The sequence below is a fragment of the Montipora foliosa genome, chromosome 7, assembly GCF_036669935.1.
Source record: "Montipora foliosa isolate CH-2021 chromosome 7, ASM3666993v2, whole genome shotgun sequence".
In the NCBI taxonomy this organism is placed as follows: Eukaryota; Metazoa; Cnidaria; class Anthozoa; order Scleractinia; family Acroporidae; genus Montipora; species Montipora foliosa.
In genome coordinates, this window is record NC_090875.1 from 39,537,946 (window position 1) to 39,545,445 (window position 7,500).

The window sequence follows — 7,500 nt, forward strand, 5'->3', positions numbered from 1 at the left end:
AGTATTTATGCATTCTTTTGGAACCTCATATCCCATCTGAATATTGTGCTTTAGACACTTTTACTTTTGTTCGTGAAATCAATGAATTGCCTTTATCGGGAAAGTTCATGGTTTCCTTTGATGTCGAAAGTTTGTTTACAAACATACCCTTGGAGGAGTGTGTCAACCTGGCAGTTGACTACATCTCCAAGGGCAACCCTGATCTCCAGCTAACTAAAACTGAACTCAGAAATCTTTTTAATTTTGCCACTGCTCAAACACATTTCCTGTTTAAGGGTTCGTTTTTTGATCAAATTGATGGGGTGGCAATGGGCTCTCCCCTTGCCCCGGTGTTGGCTAATCTTTTCATGGGTCACCATGAAAGGATCTGGTTGGAAAACTACAAGGCCTCCAGTATTTTACTTTATCGACGGTATGTTGACGATACTTTTTGTCTATTTAACACTGAACATGACGCTACTTTGTTTTTTGACTACATCAACGATAGACATCCCAATATACGTTTCACCATGGAAAAAGAGATGGATAAAAAAATCCCCTTTTTGGATGTTCTGATTGACAACAGTCAACCTCTTTCTCCTATTACCAGGGTCTATCGTAAGAAAACGTTCACCGGTCTATTAACTAATTATTTTAGTTTTACCCCATTCTCTTACAAACTTGGCTTAATCAGGACTCTAGTTGACAGAACGTATAAGATCAACAACACATGGATAGGCTTCCATGAGGATATCAAGAAATTGTTATTAATCTTACGTAAAAACCTTTTCCCCAGTCACATCGTTGAGAGAGTCATTAAGCAGTATATTACAAAAACTCAGACCCTTTCGAACACACCTACTAGTCCTCCCTCTAATCCTACACATTTTTTCAAATTACCTTATGTTGGGCCCTTCTCTATTGTAGCACAAAACAGATTACGTAAATTACTTAAACGTTATTGTAACAATCTTGATGTTAAGCTAGCCTTTTCTTCCTTCAAGATCCGTAACATGTTTAGTGTGAAGGACCCTGTGCCTGTTGAACTCTGTTCGAATGTTGTCTACAAGTTTACCTGTGCAAGCTGTAATTCTTGCTATGTCGGCGAAACCAGCCGACACCTCTCGACACGCATTCGCGAACACTTAAACAGGGACAGGACCTCACATATCTTTAAACACCTTCAACAATCCGAGGCATGCCGTAACTCCTGCTCTGCGGAATGTTTTGAAGTTATAGACCGTGCGACCACAAAATTCCAGGTCAAGATAAAAGAGGCCTTACATATTTCCTGGGAGCAACCTTCTTTAAATAAGCAATTATATCACGTTAATTTAACTCTCTCGTTCTAATCAACATGTTCCATTGTACACTCTTTTTGTTACCTTTGGCTATTTTGTTAGATTCCCAATTTATTTCACGTTGTTATTTATCTTTGTTTAGCATATTATAAATTCAAATGTAACTTCAAATTAATTCTACTTTCAACTGAAGATGGTCGTTGCACGACCGAAACATGTCTTGCAAATTTAAATGTGTCGTCACTTTTATAAAAATTGTTGTTAGTCTGCTTCTTTCCAGATCTTTTGGAAATTTAATCCACGACATAGCAGCTAAATATCCTGGTGGTACCATCATCACAGATCTCCGAAAGTTAGAAAAGGCCTCGATTAAAGCCCGCAAAGCGGAGTTAGATTTGAATTTTTTACGTAACTGTCAGACCTTCAACGTATTCCCTAAATTCCTTTGCTTCCAGTTACCGAACGTTTCCCGACAGGATGTTATCAGCATCAGGAAACATCTCCTCAAAAGTGCCATCACAAAACGAACCAAAGAGTACCGAAGGCTTCTCCATGCACGGGATAAGCTATCAACTCAGATCCGCGATGTCCTTAGTAGCATCGACTTATACATTCTTCAGAAAGCGATAAACCGAAATGTTCATCAAGCAGAAGCTAAAGTTATCGAGACCCACACCAGAAAACTTGAAAAACTCACGAGGAACGCTGTTCTTCCCTTTACAGCAAACGAGACGGTCACCAACATTTCATCTTGCTGTCTCACATCGGAACATCTTGACATGCTAAAGTTCGGTTTGACACACTCCATATGTCCACCTAGTATTAGCAAAACTGATGTCTTCACTTGCTTTGAACTCATACATCGCACTATGGCAAAGAAACTCATTAATAAACAACACGATGCCAAACTGGTGGCTGACCTTTCTCATCTTGCACACTCCTACGTATCTGCACATCGACCAACGACTGCCGATCGTAAGAAATACCGAATCTTGAAGGACTTGAAGAAGATACAAAACATCGTGATTTTAAAACCGGACAAGGGAAATGGTGTTGTGGTCCTGGACAGAATTGCATATGACAATGGTATTCTCAAGATCATCAATGACACTTCCAAATTTAGACCTATCACGGAAGACCCCACCTTGTCAAGAGAAGGTAGGCTACAACGTTACCTCAGGAAGCTTCTAAAGAATGGCCATTTGGATCGCTGTGTTTATGACAAAATCTATCCCTCTGGCTCTCAACCTGCTAGAATCTACGGCCTCCCCAAGATGCATAAGGCCCGTGAGCCGAACTCAACTCCTCCGTTCCGTCCTATAGTTTCTTCAATTGGAACATACAACTATGAGCTGGCTAAGTATTTATGCATTCTTTTGGAACCTCATATCCCATCTGAATATTGTGCTTTAGACACTTTTACTTTTGTTCGTGAAATCAATGAATTGCCTTTATCGGGAAAGTTCATGGTTTCCTTTGATGTCGAAAGTTTGTTTACAAACATACCCTTGGAGGAGTGTGTCAACCTGGCAGTTGACTACATCTCCAAGGGCAACCCTGATCTCCAGCTAACTAAAACTGAACTCAGAAATCTTTTTAATTTTGCCACTGCTCAAACACATTTCCTGTTTAAGGGTTCGTTTTTTGATCAAATTGATGGGGTGGCAATGGGCTCTCCCCTTGCCCCGGTGTTGGCTAATCTTTTCATGGGTCACCATGAAAGGATCTGGTTGGAAAACTACAAGGCCTCCAGTATTTTACTTTATCGACGGTATGTTGACGATACTTTTTGTCTATTTGACACTGAACATGACGCTACTTTGTTTTTTGACTACATCAACGATAGACATCCCAATATACGTTTCACCATGGAAAAAGAGATGGATAAAAAAATCCCCTTTTTGGATGTTCTGATTGACAACAGTCAACCTCTTTCTCCTATTACCAGGGTCTATCGTAAGAAAACGTTCACCGGTCTATTAACTAATTATTTTAGTTTTACCCCATTCTCTTACAAACTTGGCTTAATCAGGACTCTAGTTGACAGAACGTATAAGATCAACAACACATGGATAGGCTTCCATGAGGATATCAAGAAATTGTTATTAATCTTACGTAAAAACCTTTTCCCCAGTCACATCGTTGAGAGAGTCATTAAGCAGTATATTACAAAAACTCAGACCCTTTCGAACACACCTACTAGTCCTCCCTCTAATCCTACACATTTTTTCAAATTACCTTATGTTGGGCCCTTCTCTATTGTAGCACAAAACAGATTACGTAAATTACTTAAACGTTATTGTAACAATCTTGATGTTAAGCTAGCCTTTTCTTCCTTCAAGATCCGTAACATGTTTAGTGTGAAGGACCCTGTGCCTGTTGAACTCTGTTCGAATGTTGTCTACAAGTTTACCTGTGCAAGCTGTAATTCTTGCTATGTCGGCGAAACCAGCCGACACCTCTCGACACGCATTCGCGAACACTTAAACAGGGACAGGACCTCACATATCTTTAAACACCTTCAACAATCCGAGGCATGCCGTAACTCCTGCTCTGCGGAATGTTTTGAAGTTATAGACCGTGCGACCACAAAATTCCAGGTCAAGATAAAAGAGGCCTTACATATTTCCTGGGAGCAACCTTCTTTAAATAAGCAATTATATCACGTTAATTTAACTCTCTCGTTCTAATCAACATGTTCCATTGTACACTCTTTTTTGTTACCTTTGGCTATTTTGTTAGATTCCCAATTTATTTCACGTTGTTATTTATCTTTGTTTAGCATATTATAAATTCAAATGTAACTTCAAATTAATTCTACTTTCAACTGAAGATGGTCGTTGCACGACCGAAACATGTCTTGCAAATTTAAATGTGTCGTCACTTTTATAAAAATTGTTGTTAGTCTGCTTCTTTCCAGATCTTTTGGAAATTTAATCCACGACATAGCAGCTAAATATCCTGGTGGTACCATCATCACAGATCTCCGAAAGTTAGAAAAGGCCTCGATTAAAGCCCGCAAAGCGGAGTTAGATTTGAATTTTTTACGTAACTGTCAGACCTTCAACGTATTCCCTAAATTCCTTTGCTTCCAGTTACCGAACGTTTCCCGACAGGATGTTATCAGCATCAGGAAACATCTCCTCAAAAGTGCCATCACAAAACGAACCAAAGAGTACCGAAGGCTTCTCCATGCACGGGATAAGCTATCAACTCAGATCCGCGATGTCCTTAGTAGCATCGACTTATACATTCTTCAGAAAGCGATAAACCGAAATGTTCATCAAGCAGAAGCTAAAGTTATCGAGACCCACACCAGAAAACTTGAAAAACTCACGAGGAACGCTGTTCTTCCCTTTACAGCAAACGAGACGGTCACCAACATTTCATCTTGCTGTCTCACATCGGAACATCTTGACATGCTAAAGTTCGGTTTGACACACTCCATATGTCCACCTAGTATTAGCAAAACTGATGTCTTCACTTGCTTTGAACTCATACATCGCACTATGGCAAAGAAACTCATTAATAAACAACACGATGCCAAACTGGTGGCTGACCTTTCTCATCTTGCACACTCCTACGTATCTGCACATCGACCAACGACTGCCGATCGTAAGAAATACCGAATCTTGAAGGACTTGAAGAAGATACAAAACATCGTGATTTTAAAACCGGACAAGGGAAATGGTGTTGTGGTCCTGGACAGAATTGCATATGACAATGGTATTCTCAAGATCATCAATGACACTTCCAAATTTAGACCTATCACGGAAGACCCCACCTTGTCAAGAGAAGGTAGGCTACAACGTTACCTCAGGAAGCTTCTAAAGAATGGCCATTTGGATCGCTGTGTTTATGACAAAATCTATCCCTCTGGCTCTCAACCTGCTAGAATCTACGGCCTCCCCAAGATGCATAAGGCCCGTGAGCCGAACTCAACTCCTCCGTTCCGTCCTATAGTTTCTTCAATTGGAACATACAACTATGAGCTGGCTAAGTATTTATGCATTCTTTTGGAACCTCATATCCCATCTGAATATTGTGCTTTAGACACTTTTACTTTTGTTCGTGAAATCAATGAATTGCCTTTATCGGGAAAGTTCATGGTTTCCTTTGATGTCGAAAGTTTGTTTACAAACATACCCTTGGAGGAGTGTGTCAACCTGGCAGTTGACTACATCTCCAAGGGCAACCCTGATCTCCAGCTAACTAAAACTGAACTCAGAAATCTTTTTAATTTTGCCACTGCTCAAACACATTTCCTGTTTAAGGGTTCGTTTTTTGATCAAATTGATGGGGTGGCAATGGGCTCTCCCCTTGCCCCGGTGTTGGCTAATCTTTTCATGGGTCACCATGAAAGGATCTGGTTGGAAAACTACAAGGCCTCCAGTATTTTACTTTATCGACGGTATGTTGACGATACTTTTTGTCTATTTGACACTGAACATGACGCTACTTTGTTTTTTGACTACATCAACGATAGACATCCCAATATACGTTTCACCATGGAAAAAGAGATGGATAAAAAAATCCCCTTTTTGGATGTTCTGATTGACAACAGTCAACCTCTTTCTCCTATTACCAGGGTCTATCGTAAGAAAACGTTCACCGGTCTATTAACTAATTATTTTAGTTTTACCCCATTCTCTTACAAACTTGGCTTAATCAGGACTCTAGTTGACAGAACGTATAAGATCAACAACACATGGATAGGCTTCCATGAGGATATCAAGAAATTGTTATTAATCTTACGTAAAAACCTTTTCCCCAGTCACATCGTTGAGAGAGTCATTAAGCAGTATATTACAAAAACTCAGACCCTTTCGAACACACCTACTAGTCCTCCCTCTAATCCTACACATTTTTTCAAATTACCTTATGTTGGGCCCTTCTCTATTGTAGCACAAAACAGATTACGTAAATTACTTAAACGTTATTGTAACAATCTTGATGTTAAGCTAGCCTTTTCTTCCTTCAAGATCCGTAACATGTTTAGTGTGAAGGACCCTGTGCCTGTTGAACTCTGTTCGAATGTTGTCTACAAGTTTACCTGTGCAAGCTGTAATTCTTGCTATGTCGGCGAAACCAGCCGACACCTCTCGACACGCATTCGCGAACACTTAAACAGGGACAGGACCTCACATATCTTTAAACACCTTCAACAATCCGAGGCATGCCGTAACTCCTGCTCTGCGGAATGTTTTGAAGTTATAGACCGTGCGACCACAAAATTCCAGGTCAAGATAAAAGAGGCCTTACATATTTCCTGGGAGCAACCTTCTTTAAATAAGCAATTATATCACGTTAATTTAACTCTCTCGTTCTAATCAACATGTTCCATTGTACACTCTTTTTTGTTACCTTTGGCTATTTTGTTAGATTCCCAATTTATTTCACGTTGTTATTTATCTTTGTTTAGCATATTATAAATTCAAATGTAACTTCAAATTAATTCTACTTTCAACTGAAGATGGTCGTTGCACGACCGAAACATGTCTTGCAAATTTAAATGTGTCGTCACTTTTATAAAAATTGTTGTTAGTCTGCTTCTTTCCAGATCTTTTGGAAATTTAATCCACGACATAGCAGCTAAATATCCTGGTGGTACCATCATCACAGATCTCCGAAAGTTAGAAAAGGCCTCGATTAAAGCCCGCAAAGCGGAGTTAGATTTGAATTTTTTACGTAACTGTCAGACCTTCAACGTATTCCCTAAATTCCTTTGCTTCCAGTTACCGAACGTTTCCCGACAGGATGTTATCAGCATCAGGAAACATCTCCTCAAAAGTGCCATCACAAAACGAACCAAAGAGTACCGAAGGCTTCTCCATGCACGGGATAAGCTATCAACTCAGATCCGCGATGTCCTTAGTAGCATCGACTTATACATTCTTCAGAAAGCGATAAACCGAAATGTTCATCAAGCAGAAGCTAAAGTTATCGAGACCCACACCAGAAAACTTGAAAAACTCACGAGGAACGCTGTTCTTCCCTTTACAGCAAACGAGACGGTCACCAACATTTCATCTTGCTGTCTCACATCGGAACATCTTGACATGCTAAAGTTCGGTTTGACACACTCCATATGTCCACCTAGTATTAGCAAAACTGATGTCTTCACTTGCTTTGAACTCATACATCGCACTATGGCAAAGAAACTCATTAATAAACAACACGATGCCAAACTGGTGGCTGACCTTTCTCATCTTGCACACTC